The 17,999-nt window shown below is 34.4% G+C and overlaps 1 protein-coding gene across 3 annotated transcripts in view; it reads right to left on the bottom strand.

The window, feature by feature from the left end:
• LOC140753598 (myosin-IIIb) overlaps positions 1-11,616 on the bottom strand; it is a 48,271-nt gene extending 36,655 nt beyond the window's left edge. For all 3 annotated transcript variants that reach the window (XM_073088352.1, XM_073088343.1, XM_073088336.1), the window contains exon 1: positions 11,427-11,616. The gene's annotated coding sequence lies outside the window, so the exon portion shown is untranslated. The remainder of the gene's footprint in view (positions 1-11,426) is intronic.
• Positions 11,617-17,999: the final 6,383 nt, after the last annotated feature.

Consider the following 17,999-nt stretch of genomic DNA (forward strand, 5'->3'; position numbering starts at 1 on the left):
ATTTATTTATTTTATAAAGTATCGATAAAGACTAAAATGGCGTTCGCTAATCCTTTTTGCGATCCCCTTAATAATGATAGGTAATTACTACAGTCAAACATATAATTGCTTTTAAAGGATGTCACATGCCTTGGAGAGCATTGACACTACCTTACTTATGACCATCAATTCTTCATTTTTTTCCGGAACTATAGTGAAACAGAAAAAGATGTATCTTTGGCATTCACAATATTAGTAAGGATGTCAGATTAAGACTACCTAAGTCTTTATTAATTGGATCACAATATCTTTCCGAAATATAGCACGTAGCTACTAATGAAAATCTTATATTACTCACAATATTTTTTTTTTATAATATAGGAGTAGAAGACGAGCATGCAGTCCACCTGATGGTAAGTGGCTACTGCCGCCCATGGACATCTGTAATTAACCCCAGATAGGATTAGATATTCCTACCTGAGGTCGGCCACAGATGCGCCGCTACCCCTGAGGACTAAGCTGGAACGCCTCGAAAAAGTCTGTCTCCCTTACCACACCCTTCAAACCGGAACATAGCAGCGCCTAACACTGCTGTTATTAGGTAGAAATAGGTGTGGCGGTGGTGCCGCCGGAGTCGAACCACAAAGGGTTCTACCACCTTCATAATATATATTTCTTTTCATTAGTTAGAGTTAATTACAACTCTATTCAATGTTTACTTCTTGTCATTAAATAGTAATTACTCCATAGACATATATCTTTATTATGAACTATATTTACATTATACCTACAATAATTTTACTTCCATTAAGGTAAGAGAAAGTAGGTAATAATGGAATACCCTCATAGCTTAGTGTTCCATTAATTTGTTTTTTAATATAATATTATATTGAATAGAGTAGACATAGATAAACACTTACTTTAAGGCGCGTAACAAAACCCATAATAAGTTTTAAAATATATCTTTTATTATTTCAGATTGTGATTGACTTTACACTGTAAGCATAGATTAGTAAAGATACTTCGCCGCCTTGAAATTGAATGAAGCCACAAAGGGCTTATTTTAGTAAGTTCTTTTTTTGAATTCTTGACAAATAAAAACATTTTTAGAGAAAAATTACGAATAAATAACTAATACTGCGTATTTTACGTAATAAATAAATAATTATTTCAAATATTTTAGGGACATTTTAGCACGGAGACGTGGCAAAACTTTTTTACGCAACTATGTCAATTCTCAAAACTGGGTACATTTTCTTGTTAGGAGTGAGTAATCCTTACTAATCTATGACTGTAAGTAACAAAAATACAGAATACTAGAGCAATGCCTTCGCCCCTACCATTTTTGCTGCACTAGTTGCCTTTTAAATAGGAGACAAAATGTTCTAACTTCTAAATGTCCCATATGTTCCTGTAAATAACATATGCGGATGAAACATGTTGTTTCAGCATGTTGTTAAGTATACATTAGGAAATAGCATAAAAACCAGATTTAACTACTAAGAATATTCTACTACTCGGCTTATAATTACAAATACACTATTTTTTACTTCTTTTAAAATAACAAACGTCCATATTTGTACTAAACCAGGCTGGCGTTAAACTATCCTTCCAATCACACTTCAGTGGCTATACTCTTTGTTTAACTATTTTGAAATACATAATAGTTAAAAGGCACAACAAAGTGACGTAGATTACGATAACCGTAGGCTTTGTTAAGGTCTAAAAGGGATAATGGTGTCATTTCACACCATATCTAGGGCATGTCAGAGTCGGGCCACATTCAGACAATGGGGTTACAGTTCATTTCCGTGAATTAGAAACCATGACAATATGATGCTGGCTTCCAATGAAACGAACCTACAAATGCTACCGGTTTTAATCAACTAATCGTCGATTAGTTCGTTTACTAAGTAAATACTGCCTCGAACTAGCAGTTTATACTAGCACCTAAAACTAGTTCTGTGGACAGTTAGCTCAGCTAGCCAAAAAGGTAGGAATTTATTTTCGAGGTCAGTTTCACGATCAAATATTTTTAGGTTCTACTTAGAAATAAAATCGTGTGTTTGTTTTTACTAAACACAATATGCTTATGATTGAGCTTTCTTCTGCGGCATTTTCAGAACAGGCTCAAGTGACTCGTAAGTAGATGCCAAAAGACCTTTATCTCTGTCTATTAAAAGTTAAAGATGGTAGAGCCTTACGTGGTTCGATTGAGTCTTCATATTACTACTGTGTTCCTGTTTGGAATTTGTGACGAGATGTTTTATTGGTACTTCTATTCCATATTATTGCGTTAATACGTTGACAATTACTTCTACGTTGTGGATCGTCTGTCCCTTCAAAAACATAAATGGTAAACAGTACATAACTGGATCCTTCCATCGCTAAAGGTCATAGTTCAACTTAAGGTAAATTGTCAACTATTAGATAATACTATAAGAATTATGTAAATTAATTAAATTAGTAAACATCCTTTGATGTATGAATAAATAAACCTGAATGTGATTCTTGATGAATATAACGTATGCTAATTAAAGCCATTAATTAAAAGTTTATTAGAAAGCCCATTCGCTGCACTTAAACGATTATATAATCCAGGTATTTCAAAATAACTAATAATAATTAAGAAATAAATTCTACTTTCTAAAGTATATGAAACTAGACACTCCCACAGACAATAAATACCTGTTGTTTTTTTTTTAATTCTATTTAATACCACCTTAACACCTGAGATTTAATTCTGAATACAGCCTATTTTTATCAGGTTATACCGGCACTTTAATAATTTGCTTTTTTTGCAAGAAATTGTGTAAAAATGTGAGACTGAATCAAAATACGTATAAAATATTTTACTTTAAGTTCTAGAGTACGTTATTCTATGACTTAATTCTAATAATATAATAATACAAATGATATGTCTTTTTCTTGATAAATTTAATTCAATTAAGCTCAGATTACCGTATCTACACTAAAAATACTAACTCTAAATCGTCAATCTCATCTAAGATAAGGAGGGACTCGAAACAAACCTCACGATATTTGACAGGGAAGGAGGTGTCGAAAATTGTCACAATCGGATCATATAATTAATTAGTGGACGCCCCTAACTATCCAATTGGTATAACGTGCATATTAACTAAATAATATACCGATAATTCTACACCCCCACTCTTTACTTTCATATCTAGATGAAGTAACATACCTCATTCAAAAATGTTAATGTATTGAAATAACGTGTTCTGACCTTATAGGTAGACATATTTTCGAAATCATTTTACGTAACAATTGAATGGATATGTCACAAGTAGATCACAAAAAGTTTACAATACGTACATTAAATTTTATTTATAATCGTATGGTAAATACTTTTTAATTTAACTAAATTTTAACATTATTTTCCGTAATGACTCCGAGTTTGAAGGAGGATGTAAATAAGTACCTAAATTACAACTTGTAACGCGATAAAAAATATTAGTAACTGTTATTTTCAATTAAATATAATTTATACCAGGCTATGACATTTTGCAGATAATGATCAGGCAATATTTTAATGCCTATTTAAAAATGTTGAAGTTTAGACTAGTTAGCATAATAATAGTGGGCGGGTCGCAGTACTGCCAGTGAAATACGGTTTAACGAACGAGGTCGATATCGTCCGATTGTAGCAGACACAGATTGGATGTATTCTGCATTGATCGTCCAAAGGCCCATTGTTTCTATGTTACGAGATTTAAGTTGCATTGTAATCTTTTTACTGAGAACTATTAGTAGCTGAAAGGCATAAGGCACTTAAATGTAGAGACAATCTGAAATCTGTCAAAACTTATTAACAAGATAACCAGTCAAAAATATAATTACTTATATATCTACCCAATGAGCTGACGACATGTGATTATAATGCAATGTAGATTTCCTAAACCACTATCAGCACAAGAATCGCAGATTTTTTTTTATTTCTTATAGTACCTTCCTTAACTACATTCCATAATAAACGAATTTGATTTGATTTCATTTGAACGAAAAAACATTAGCAATACTCGGACCAAGTTCACACACTAAAAATGATATATTAGGAAGGATTTGAGCATGGAAGTTTCCTCACGACGTTTTCCTTCCCCGTTAAAACCAGTGATTATTCGTTTTTAACACGCATGTGACTGCGAATAATCAGTGATGCATGCTTAATTCTAAGCCGGACCTCCAATGTGGAATTCCTAAACATTAGTTTATCTATTTATCACATCCGTAACAATCGTAACATAAATAAATATAAATTTATTTATTTTCATTAAATGTATTCCTAAAAAGGACAAGAATAATAGTGCGTTATAACTAGTCAGATACATTTTATGTTGTGAACACTTAAGTCTTGCTTTCAATTTACACCTTTGTTAATTATGCTATCGGGGTGTAATTATAATTTATATCTATTACTGTTTGACTGCTATCGTAAATAACGTTGTTCATAAATCAGAATATTCATCTATGTAAATATCAACTAGTTTACAGCCAGCCAATAAAAATGATTAAACGTATCATGTAAAGTAGGACAAATTATGGATTTTTTTATGTTTATGTTATAAAAGTGATAGAATTCTGCGTGATTGGATTACTGCGAAAACGGAGGCAAATCTATTTCTACAGTAATAGTAGCAGTAAAATTGTTGAATTCTAATTTACGGGATGTAGTAAGATTGCTCTTATAGGGCTTTCCAGCCTTTTCATCAGGTACGCTGCTTCGGTTCAGCTTAATTACTTGTGGACAGTGCATAGCTGTCAGCATTTTTATGTCGTTTAAGTAGCATGTCACCATATAATCCAATTAATGTTAAGCACAAATAAGATTAGTCTACGCCTGAGGTCGGCCTCAATGTCATCTCATCCGAGGGTTTTTGTCTTTGACAAAATAAACGAAGCAGAGTACAGTATCTCTTAACATTGCTGTTATAAAGTAGAAATGGGTGTGGTGATGAGACCTTTCGTCAAATAACGCGTTTACCACGGCTTAAATTAAGATTAGGCATATTTTCAATATTAAAAAATGTCAACTTAATATTAAGCTTAGATTCACTTTTTTCTAGAGGAACAAGTGGAGTAAAGCGACGCATCAGCTGGCCTCCTCCGCTCTGATTGACAACTGCCGTGAAGTATCGATGGCGGGCCACTTCAAGCGACCGGCACTAACGCGAATTAAAACATCTCGGCTATTGTTGCCGTACCGAGGGAAATATGAAACAAATTGAAATGATTGCCATTCAGCGGCGAGATTCTAAACACGCGGCTTGCTCGACTTGTATTGAGGTTGCCATACATTATAGGTTTCACTAGATTGTACGGATTTTTTACCTTTTAAGTATGTTTTGCAGGTACAACGTCGTGGTTCGAATGCGGAACACAGAAGCAGGATCTAATGAAAGCTGTAAGTATATACTACGTCTGAGACGTTGCAATTTATGATCGCTTAACACGTTGGCTGCGTAAAAAAAAACAGTAACTTTCAGCTGGTGCGACGGCAGTCCAAAAATGCATCCACTTGACTTTCTTATTGTGCGTGGCAGGCCTTTTCGACCCGACACCTCTGGGTGGTATTGAAACCCAATTATCTTAGTCAAGGCGCATTTTACATTACAAATTTTTATACTTTTTAAATCCTCATGAATCACTTGTCTATACATTAGTCCCGCCCCTGGCTCCTCCAAATAGAAAATGAGAAATTAGCAATCGAAAATGTCTGGTCGATAAGGCCCGATACCGCACTAGAGTGTAATTTTTGTAGTGATGGGATAGTAAAAGAAAAGAAAATATCGAGTCATTAATTTTATTAAATTTATTATATATAATATGTATAATATATAAATATATATTAAAATATCACTGTCTTAGTTATACCCAGCTTGTTAATACAATGCAGGCTGAATCTCTGATCGTCTGAAAAGTAAGATGATGCAAACTCTTTTAATAATTACTGATAGATAAATCAAATTAAATAACACTACTGAATTTAAACTTACGTGTGTTTGTATAGTTGGAGACAGATTTCATCACATGAAGTTTTGTCCCAATGGGGCTGACGTAAATATGATTTCTAGAACCAGGAGACTCATTTTTTTTTCTTTTCGACAAAATTTCTTCGTTACTTTCACTGTCATCGCTAAAAAAACTTCGATGTTTATTGTAATTCTGCTGGTGGATGGCTTAACTTCTTGTTTTTGAAATATTTTTCTGTATTTATTTCGTTTAGGGATTTCGAAATATGAACCACCGTATTCTTCTTCGTTATCACTATCATTTTCTAGTACTGTTTTGTTTTTACGATGCGCCATTGTAACGAAACTTGCAGGAAACCGAGTAGCGCGAGCGCGTCCTCCTCCCGAAGCTAGTACAACACTACTGGCGGCTCAACGCGTACGCATCTGCACAGTGCGGCATCAGGTCGCGAGCGGTCATCCACCAAAACAGGCCTGCCCCCGCACTGAGATAACTTTTTTTATGTTCTATGCGGCGGAGGTCGAAAAAGGCCTGCCGCTTTATTAGATTGCTATATTTCTACATTGTTGGTCACAAATCGAAAACTATATTTTTCTTTGTCATATTCGTAAAAATACCCAAGAAACAGTTTTCGCACTAGCGAGAAAGACCTATTTTTCCTGTGCGCATATTGGTTTGGCACCGCGTCGGGCCGATTGTGGGTGAACCGCAGTGAACGTGTTAATGAAATTCATAGCAATTCAAAACCTTTCGCATCGATAATTATTTTTCATTAAGTTTTAAATAAATAAATATCAAAATTAGAAATCGTGTTATACTTATGTATATGTAACAACTATATGTGTTATTAAAAACAATTTGATAATTTCTGCCTAATAGAAATTATACAAAACATTGCAAAGATTGATTGTGTTACTAATAATGGGCACAGGAAAACTAAGTTATCTAAGGAGCTCCAATATTGCATGAGAACCTCAATGAATATATTTTAATAACTTGGACATTCTCCGTTGGTTAATCTTCGATCCCGCTGGTTGCAGCGCAGGCTAAAACAAATATTTATTAGTGTATGTTATTCCTTTTGTTTTCTTCCTTCAATACAATTATTCCTTTTCTCAGAAGAAAGTGCAAAAAATACTATTTAGTTGTGTGTCACTTTGACAATTAGATCCGGAAGAGTCGAACGCATTACCCGCGAACCGTCTCTAATGTTCTCCGTGGGCCGCGCTCGTGTCGACTTGATTGCTGTGTTTATGTCATAAATTTAGCCAAACAAATGCTTGGTTCCCCTAAATTACATAGTCTGCTTCAAGTCTTAAACATCTTTCATTTCTATACGTAACAGCGCATCAACCTTTAAACAATTTACTGTTACGTTAAACGTTATAATGTTTACTTTGAAAGATGGTTGAAGTCTTCTTCCAATGCAGCACTATCGTCTCATTTCCATAGCGATATCTTTGAAGCGCTGTTCTGGTTTGACGGGTGTGGTGATACAAATTATAATACTTGCTTATGGCTTTAACTAACTTTCTTTCCTCCATCACCTGTTATAAATACTACATACATACCAACAGACATTCGGCACCATCGTCATGGATTTTTCTGGACTTCATGAAGTTGTAGATGGTACAGGCCATCTATTTTTATCTTCGGTACTATTGCGTCACAAAAATGTTTAAGTACTATAGTAAAACGAATTATAAAATTGATGTTGAAAGTATTTCCAACATCGGTACGCAGTAGCGCTTAATGTTTGGTTTACGTAAGCCACCATCACAATCAATATCTGGGCAGCACACTTAATTTACTCTTCGGAAACTTTTAAGGTTCAATGCGTGCTTACAAAATTTTTGCGAAATCTGCGCCATCAATCAAAGCAAATCGGTAAAGACTTTTCATAAATGTAACTTCAAAGTTACCTAAGATTTGTGCTAAACGTTTTATTGTTCAATATAAGCGGGCCCGCACCGAATATCGGCGTCCATATAACCGCATTCTAACATTGCACCGTTATGAAATATGCATTTGGGAGCGAACAGTGCAATAAAAAGTATGTGTGCCGATTAAAGGTGTCAATTTTCTGAACAATGCTCTGCGTACGTAATAGAAATCAGTAGAAAATCAAAGAACAATACCATGTATTGCACAGAACGTCTTTTTATATGATAATACAGTTACTCGCCCGTGGCTTCGCCCGTTAACGTGTTCTCTACATATATCAGATATGGCGGTAACATAATAAAAACGAAGTTTACATAATATCTTATGAATGTATCAAAGTTCTCAATCTCGTTAACTTTTTGATTATGTACACAGATATCTGTAACATTGAATGGCAAGACTTTAAAGCCCTTTCTAAAAACCCAATAAAAAGTTTTTAATACGCGAAAGGTTTAATGTGCATACAAATTACAAGATATAAAAGAATCCCATATGTTTACTTAATGAAAAAAATCAATAAATTTAGTTTCTGCGTAAATATATTGTAATATAATGAGCTGTGCAAAAAAAGCGTGCATTCAGTTGCATCGGTTCCGTGAGATTAATGTTTATTTAAACGTAGACGTGCCATGACCGAGTGGATTAAATAATTTGTATTGCAGTAAATACGATGTTATCAACATATCATGACTGTAATCTAAAATGTTTTAAAATTAGCTGTTTCCATGATTAGCCAGCAGAATCAGATCCTGAATTTTAATGTATTTATCTAAATGTCAACTGTATCTTGGAATAAGTAACATTTAAATATTTCTATTAAATATTTAGTTAATAGGTACAAGAAATACTGGTAATAATAATAAGATATAATATCAGTTATAATGTACTTAATGTCCCTTTTGATCGATTAATAATTAACCCATTTAATTATGTATTTGAAAAGATATTTGCACATATAATTTTATTTGTGTTAAAGCAACCCGCCACCCAAGCAACTGCAAATTGCAGTCAACCTATACGTACAAAGTCGATGCACTTCGATGAAGTTCCTATAACGGCAATTACCTTTTTACGCAACAACTAATGCAGTTAGGACAGTTGTTCTCCACCTGCAACGATGGAACCGTGTTGATAGAAAATTATTTACACGGAGTGCGTTTTATTGTCGTTTACGTCAAAGATATAAAAAATAATATTTGTAACTTTTAGTAAAAAAATCTACACTGACAATTCCTCATTAGAATTCCGGTGTCGTGGATGCCATGGACAGACCCTTACCCAGGAGAAAATCCAAATTGATATTACTTGTTTCTTGTATCTTTATGATCAATTAAAAAGCAATTGCATTGAGATGATGGAATACATTGGTTGAATATTAATTTAATATAAAATCATACGATTTAAGTTTAGCATTCTAATTTGTTAAAAGTTTCACTTTTCAAACATGGCTAGGCAAGCGGGCACAAAGTTGGAATCCACCCACAACTGGTGACATCAGGGAATCGCAAAAGCCTTAAATAACACTCGCAGCCTTATAAGAATCGAGAATCTTTCTTTATGAACATGCAAATGAACTACTCAAATGCATCTAACTCGCAATTAATAACGTCATCATCAACCTATTAACGTCCCACTGCTGGGCAAGGGTCTCCTCTCATAATGAGAAGGATTAGGCCATAGTCCACCGCGCTGGCCAAGTGCGTATTGGTAGACTTCGCATACCTTTGAGATTTTTTTATAAATCTCTCAGGTATGCAGGTTTCCTCACGATGTTTTCCTTCACCGTTTAAGCAAGTGATAATTAATTTCTAATACGCACATAATTTTGAAAAATCAGAGGTGCGTGCCTGGGATTTGAACCTCGGACCCCTCGATCGAGAAGCCGCGTTTCTTAACCACTAGGCTATCACCTTAACCACTAGGCTATCACTTATAAAATTTAATTAATAACGTATTAACTATTTAATACCTCTTTATTTATAACGGCAATAAAACAATTAATTAAGTTTTCATGATTTTCGAAACTTTAGTATCTAACTTAATATTGGTTTTCATCACATAAAAATGTTGAGAGCCGCTGAGTCGGATGCAATGCGTCCGAGCATGTATTGAAAATCAGTCAGTATTGCTTAATTCCTATCAAAGCCAAGGTCGAGATTGCAAAGAAAAACGTGCAGACGTTCAATTAAAATCAATTATGCTTACATACACTATTTTCCTTGCCAAGTAATTGCTAATTATTGTGATTAAGAAAATACTGACGTGACTCGCGATTATTGACATTTGCAAGCTATATAAAAACATCGGTTCGAGTCACGTTCAGGAAATGTATACTATTATATAGCTTTTGTAATTGTGTACAACACTATAAGTAATACGTTGTTAAAATGTTATAACTAAATAGTGTAAGTCTAATATTTAATTAAGTAATGATGTATGCCACAAACTTCAATGTAATATTTTCAATCTTTTTATGTCACGACTCCCTTAGTAAGTTAGAATATTTATGTTACAAATATGAAACTTAATCAAAGTGTAATAATATTATTTTAAATCTTACGTACATTTCGATAATATACATAATTAAATAAGTACACGGGCATATTTCTAAATAGATTACGTGTCCAAGCGCAATTTATGACATTAATAATTAAAAATATGTCTATTTATATTTTATAAATAGATTTTAAGTGTACTTTCATTTATACTATTATAACTCCCACCGACCCTCTCACGGATATTTCAGGGGGGTCACGACCCACACTTTGAAAAACTCTGCTGAAAATATGATAACTACATCGGTAAAACCTAATTGAATGTCGCTAAATATAACGTTACTTACGGAACTAACATGTAAAATCCTCATAATAAGGTTGGTAGGTACTCAGAGGTACGTAAATAGGTGTAATTAATTCAATTAAGAATTCCGTCCCTACGTAACCTAAGATCTTCCCACCTTCCCACGGGAAATATAAAACTGTTTCAGAATAACAAACGTATGCAAAAAGGTGTCCATGGCAAGTGAAATACTTATTTTTATTATCTGTTTATATAGAATATTACTGAAATGTATAATAAGTACTTAATAAGCATAATATCTTTTTAAATAAGGTATTTAGAATGAAATTTTAATTGTAACTTCTAAACTTTTGTACCTATTCAAGTCCCGCGCTGTTCAATTAGACAGGCAAGGTCAAATAAACGATTTTTAGTATTATGAAAGCCTTCCAATATTACAGCTCGATCGCCAGCTTATGTCAACAGCTTTGTAGGACCTATCTAAGGTACCTAAGTAAAAGTTACCCCTACCTATACAGTTTTTGTGTTGCAATTAGTTGTAGTTACAGGTCTTGTAAGTACTAGGTACGCACGATGTTAACTATATGAATTATAAAATAATTGCATTTTTTACCTTCTAATCTTAGTGAACGTCAATAACAAGTGTATTGTCACTTAATTTATCGAGTCAATGTGTTAAAAGTTGAGTATTTGTAATTATGTAGATTACTTACCCACTAAGTTAAGATATCGCTATACGAGCTCCTGCTTCGGTACTCGATGCTGTTACTTATCACAATCCACTTTTAAACATCAATTGCAATATCGTTTACGTTCAGTTGCAACTTCGGTTTACCGGCATTTTCGCGTACACGAGCGCGAAGCGAGCGCGCGGCGCTGCGGTCACAGACATGTGAAATCAGCTGTGGCACGGCGCGGTAACGGAACGATGCCCCCACCTCCCTTCCCCCACAGCCCTGAGATAACACTCAGATAAGCTAATCACACCTTGTTTATTTACGATACTCCGCACTACCAAATTGCATGGCGTGGGAATTTCAAACATTTCGGGACGTTCTCGCAGCGAGATCGCCGTGACACGCAGTTGTGTCTGACGTAAATCCATAACGTAACTGCGTTGATATGCTGCATAAAGCGTGACTATGTTTTGAAATCCAGGTATTGCATTTCAAACTGAGAAAAGAAAGGATAGATACCGCTAAGGTATTATTACATAGTGTTACCCGACATTGTTTCTTACCCATTTTGGAGAGAACCTATCATCACCATAGTTGTAGAATGGGTTGTGCAAGTTTCAACGATAACTGAAGGTTATAATAGTGGTGAAGGTGAAGGAATATTTGAAGGTGGTTTGAAGGTGGTAAAACCCTTTGTGGTTCGACTCCGGCGGCACAACCGCCACACCTATTTCTACCTAATAACAGCAGTGTTAAGCGCTGCTGTGTTCCGGTTTGAAGGGTGTGGTAAGGGAGACAGACTTTTCCGAGGCGTTCCAGCTTAGTCCTCAGGGGTAGCGGCGCATCTGTGGCCGACCTCAGGTAGGAATATCTAATCCTATCTGGGGTTGATTACAGATGTCCATGGGCGGCAGTAGCCATTTACCATCAGGTAGACTGCATGCTCGTCTGCTACTCTTATAATTAAAAATAATAATAATTATAACTGCAATACAACCGCTATATTTTTCCCTCGTCGCCAACCCATTATTGCCCCACTACTAGTGAGTATTGGCATACTTTACATTCCTTTGAGATTTTTAAAAGATAATTAGTATTTAACCTTGCTATAATATAAAAACTATTAGATTAACATTTTCTATTCATAGAATGAGTACATAAAGCGTTCCCACTTAGTCTGCAAAGGTAACCAGCTTCTGCGGCTGAGATTGATAAGTAGTAAATACCTACATGTATTTGTCGAAGCTTCCTATTACAGCATGATATAAGTGCATAGGATGGTTAGACTGTAGACAGTTTTAGTATCGGTTAGTCTAATAGCAAGGAAATTCCCAATAGTTCAGCTATTTCTTTTATAGGTAACCTACTTACAAATTAAGTAGGAAATACTAAAATAATAAAATAAGTATTACACAAATTGGTTTCAAGTAATGTTGAAAGTGCCCACAAGCTCCAGTACAGTAAAGAACTTTATTGTGGTGAAGTTTATTGTATCATGCAGAAAGAATGCACAAATGCAATGACTCACCTGGTCGAATCAAGTTATCAGCATAATATATTACAAGTTGTCCAAATAGGACGGCTTAACAAAAAAGGAAACCAGTGTATGAACTTACTGCTGACGTAAATAGTGTGTCATCGTGACCTATGGTCTATGAAACTTGTTAATAGTGGTCACTAAAAAGCAGGCTAAAGTGGTATGGAACAGGTGCTGTCACTGGCAGATCCAAGAAGGTCTAAGGCGCTCAAGTCTTACATGATTTAGTTACTTTAGTTCACACGTAACTTTTTAAGGGCCTGTTAAATTTCACCGGCCTATTCTTATTGGGAATGAAAAATTCTTCGATAAAGCCTAATCTCCGTTGGATCAAGCTCTTCCAAACGATAATCCTAGATCCGGTGGTGACTGGGTAAAATCCGGAAACTAGATGAAGTTGGAGATGGCAAGCGGTCTTCGAGTGGTGCTTTTGACTCAGTACATAAAACCAGTCACAAGGATATCAATCAAGACTAATAAGATAAGGCCTAAGTCCAGCGATGACCGTCTCTAGTTTGTATGATCGTATATACCTACCTTCACAGATAAAATATGACGAAATATCGCTATCTACAATTGACATCGCATTTTTATACACCAACACTTTTGTAGCTAACCTGTCCTATTTGCATTCCACGTTTTATGTCGCTATTAAAACATGTCAGTTACCTCTACGTAAATTGGCTTTTGTTTGCAAGCGCCTGTAATCTATATGTTCCATGGTCACAGGTGAAAGTGTTTGTGTCCAAGCTGCTGCCCCGTTTTTCAACGTAGTTGGGTACGGATAAATACAGAATATCCAAAACACGGTGCTAGTGGAACACGATTTTATGAATTGGCTAATAACGGATCGTCTTTGCGAGCCATTAACTGTTTCAAATTGATTCCACTGTTAATTAAATAATTGCATGAATAGTTGGAGTTCCTTCACGGTTTTTAGGTTTCCTAAAAGCTGCGTAGTTTTATTAATTTATAAAACTTTGTTGCATGCGTACATCATAATATTGTGTGCGTATTGACACATCAAAATCCTACGTCGGGTGTTCTACTCACTTCTAATGTTTCTAAGTGGATACCGACTACTTATGTTAATCACGTAGCACGTGTTATAGGTAAGTTATTCCAGGTAAAATAATATTAACTTCTGACATCCATATATGATATCCATAGATTAGTAAAGATTACTCACGCCTAACAAGAAAATGTACCCAGTTTTGAGAATTGAAATAGTTGCGTAAAAAGTTTTGCCACGTCTCGTAGCTAAAACGTCCCTAAAATATTTGAAATAATTATTTATTTATTACGTAATTATTACGTAAATTAGTTATTTATTCGTAAATTTTCTCTAAAAATGATTTTATTTGTCAAGGATTCAAAAAAAGAACTTACTAAAATAAGCCATTTGTGGCTTCATTCAATTTCAAGGCGGCGAAGTATCTTTACTAATCTATGATTATATCTATAGAAAGATACGGGTAGTTACTATAATTTGAAGTAGTACCTACCTATCCAGTGACGTGTCCTAAACATAACATAAACTTTCTCAGTAATAAATAATTTTTCAATATAATATATGGGTTGAGTACCCAATATAAAAGACTATATGAACAATCGTAGTATACGAGGCAATCAACTTAGGTTTAATACTTAGGTACTAAATCGACATCCTGTCTACTCCACGAGCCGTCTACATTGCAGCTCGGTTACAACAACTTTAATTAAAATAAATGTCATAGTTACATACTTATTATAAGTATTATAATCGTATACTTATAACGTATGACACATACATGATCCTAAAACCTGTTTGTGCTTATTTATTTATATTGACGAAGGATACGATTTTGTATAACGCAAAGGTCGCACAGCTGTTCAGGTCACGGTTAGCATGTAGGATTTTCTGTACTATGATACACACATGTTTTATCTAAATATCTAAGTAATGAAAAATTGGTCGGTTTTGATCTACTCTACTAATCCATACTTCAAACCTTTCTGAAAGAGCCGCGCTCCATACTTTAAAATGAATATAGGTTGATGACTTTCCCTTTTGGGTAGGGTTAAGATATTACATGTAAATAAAGAGTCTATTTTATACCATACTTAATACTAAAAATTAAAAAGAATGCCAATATTTATACGTGAAGTTTTAATGGATTAATGTGTAACTAACGGTTAAGCCTCGTTAAAGTTGAGATTAGTTTACAAGAAGAAATTAATTAATTGCCTGTATTATAACTGGACGTTAATGGATTGGCGTCATTATAATGAGACAAATGGATCAAATAATGGATAAGGTAATTTAAAACTTCATGATGTCCCTACGGAGCATTTACCTATTTACACTGTTTCTGTCTGTTTTCACACAGGTCCACTGTCGGGTATGGGCTATTTTCTCAGAGTGAGAGTGATTTAGGCCATATTCCATCATATTGACCTACTGTGGATTTTTGGACTTATTGTAATGCTCAGGTGTGGAGGTATTCTACTATATCTTTTTTCGCCGTTAAAACAAAAAAATATATCATTTTTGATACATATGTGGCTTTGATAAAACAGAGTGCTGGGAACGAGCCTAGGACCTCTGGTTGAGAGGCCCAGATTCAAACCACTAGGCTATTACTGATTTATAGTATTACTCACTAACTATACTTAAAATAAAAACTAAGGTTGGTTTTAGAACTTTAGATAGATGTACGTTGAGATGTAATGATAAAGTACCAATAATATTACCGAACCAACGAAATATGGAATCGATTCAGTTCTCGCTGCATCGTATGACCGCAACCGTGATGCTATCTGGTCACTCACCTTGATCTTTACACGAAACTGCGGACACACCGCGACCTCCGCCCGTCGCCTTTGTTGCACAAACGCGTTTTATATAGTTACAATAGATACCCTTCACTATTTCATACGTGGACTGTACATTTACGTGAAGTGTACAGCGGGTACTGAATCTAGCTACATAATATTAAGTCTGAATATTTTAATGTTAGCAAGATTTACGTTAACAGCAAATAAGAATTTTACTATTAATAGTAGAGAACTGTTGAATAAACCCTTCAGGTTAAAAAAGAAACTTTTAAATAAAGTACCTAAGCGTACTTCTTGTCGGTCATAAATGCATTGCTCCTTGTTATATCCCGTTAGATAACTGATAAGATTTGTTTAGTTAAGTATTTCGTTTTAATTTGGTATGTTCTGTCAGGCAAACTTTATAAATAACTTTATAAATAATAGACATATCTTTTACAAGCATTTCGTTATAAGTTGGTAATTAACACTACTATCGTTTGATATCAAAACGGTTTATTTAGACATGAACGCCTGTAAAAAACCTTTCTTACTTATCGGTTGTCAGTCCTCCACACATTGTAACCAGCTTAATGCTGCTGATTAATCTAAGAATTATGTCAGTAATGCTTTGTTGGTCTACCGATCTCATCGTAATGAATGTTGTCGTGTAGCAAGAATAGCTCTCCATAGGATGACTGTTGATCTGAAGAAGATAGTAGGTATGTAAGAATCCACTAAATTCAGGGAGCACTGGACCAATTGTACAGACGTTAAGTAGGAAATACATATATCTAATATATGTATTTAGCAGTGTTTGGCCTTTAAAGGTGCCTGCATATGTTTTGTATTTTTATGGCAAATAGAATTTTCTAAATGTACCCAACCTTTTGGGGGAAGATCGGGCTAAACCAAACTCCTACTTACTAAACCACCTCGATGGCCGCACGATGCATATCTATAGGGAACCCTCGGGATCTTTGTTGAAGGTTCCTAAATTTACTTCATATATTAAAATTAACATAAACCATCTCCTTAACGGCCAGGTTGCGTTCGAACTCCAAATTAAAAGCAATCAGTTCAAGTCTAGCCGATTTACCTATTTTTTAAGAATTACTTACTTGAAAAACCTTTTATAATTTAATACTAATCTCGTTCGTTAATTCAACTGTTTCTCTACAAATGGTATGACGGCAATATACAGCTAACATAACTTATCAATTCTCCTTAAACAGAATCCTTATAAAATAGCCACCTAGTAACACTGATAACATCTGTAAATTCATTTGTTTACGCTATGTACATATATTTTTAATTACATGTACTTAAAATGTTATTGCCGACTGTGTTGATACGCCTACCTAGTGAATCACAATTGAAATGATAACGTCGGAACAATTCTTTTCTATTTACCGCTTTACAAAATACACACACACACACACAGCGATAATATCTAATCGTACAAGCGCATTAACTTCATAAACTCAGTTAAATATTTACAAGTGTGACTTGTCGAACATTTTTTTCTGTTTAGGTTAATTAGAGATGATGATGAGAGATTCTTTAGCAGCGCCGTTACCTGCCTCCTTAATACTGTATGACACTTAATGAAGATATACTTTACGGTAAAAAAAACTTTCGATTAAAATGTACATACCTATGCCTTAAAAAATATGTGTTCTCCCAGAAAAATGATAATCCACTCAGCCGCTTCGAAAATCCTATTACCTAGACAAAAATTTACTTATGTCTACACTACGTACCTATTGGTAGAGTCCGAACCTGTTCATGTTTATTAAATTTAAATATTCACTGCACTTGAATTTTATATTTTTTGCATAGATTCACCACCAGATATTTTTTACATAAATTCTTATTTGGCATTCAGTAAAGGTACCATGATATTTTCTCCATAGGGAAATCTTTGCATAGACGGTAATCTTTTAGAAATCGTGCTGAACTACAAACGATAGATTACTTATAAACACAGTGATCACTTCAACCGTGAATAAGTTTTATCTGCACGACAGTTTAACAACCAATATTTTAATATAATTATTGAGTTGGTTACTTATATTATATTCTTAACGTTTCTTGGTATTAAATAAGTAGTTACTGAGTTGTAGGTATGTACCTATGTCTGATAATAAATAGAAAATAAATGCAGAGGACACTTTCGTGTTGCGTTATCTATTTTTTATTTCTATTTATTTTTAAATATAACATGAAGATCTTTGTTAAGTTTCAAGAGTTACCATTGATTTCAAGCTGTGCTT

The sequence above is a fragment of the Epargyreus clarus genome, unplaced genomic scaffold, assembly GCF_041222505.1.
Source record: "Epargyreus clarus isolate Ecla_fem2 unplaced genomic scaffold, WU_Ecla_fem_2.2 ptg000003l, whole genome shotgun sequence".
Taxonomy (NCBI): Eukaryota; Metazoa; Arthropoda; class Insecta; order Lepidoptera; family Hesperiidae; genus Epargyreus; species Epargyreus clarus.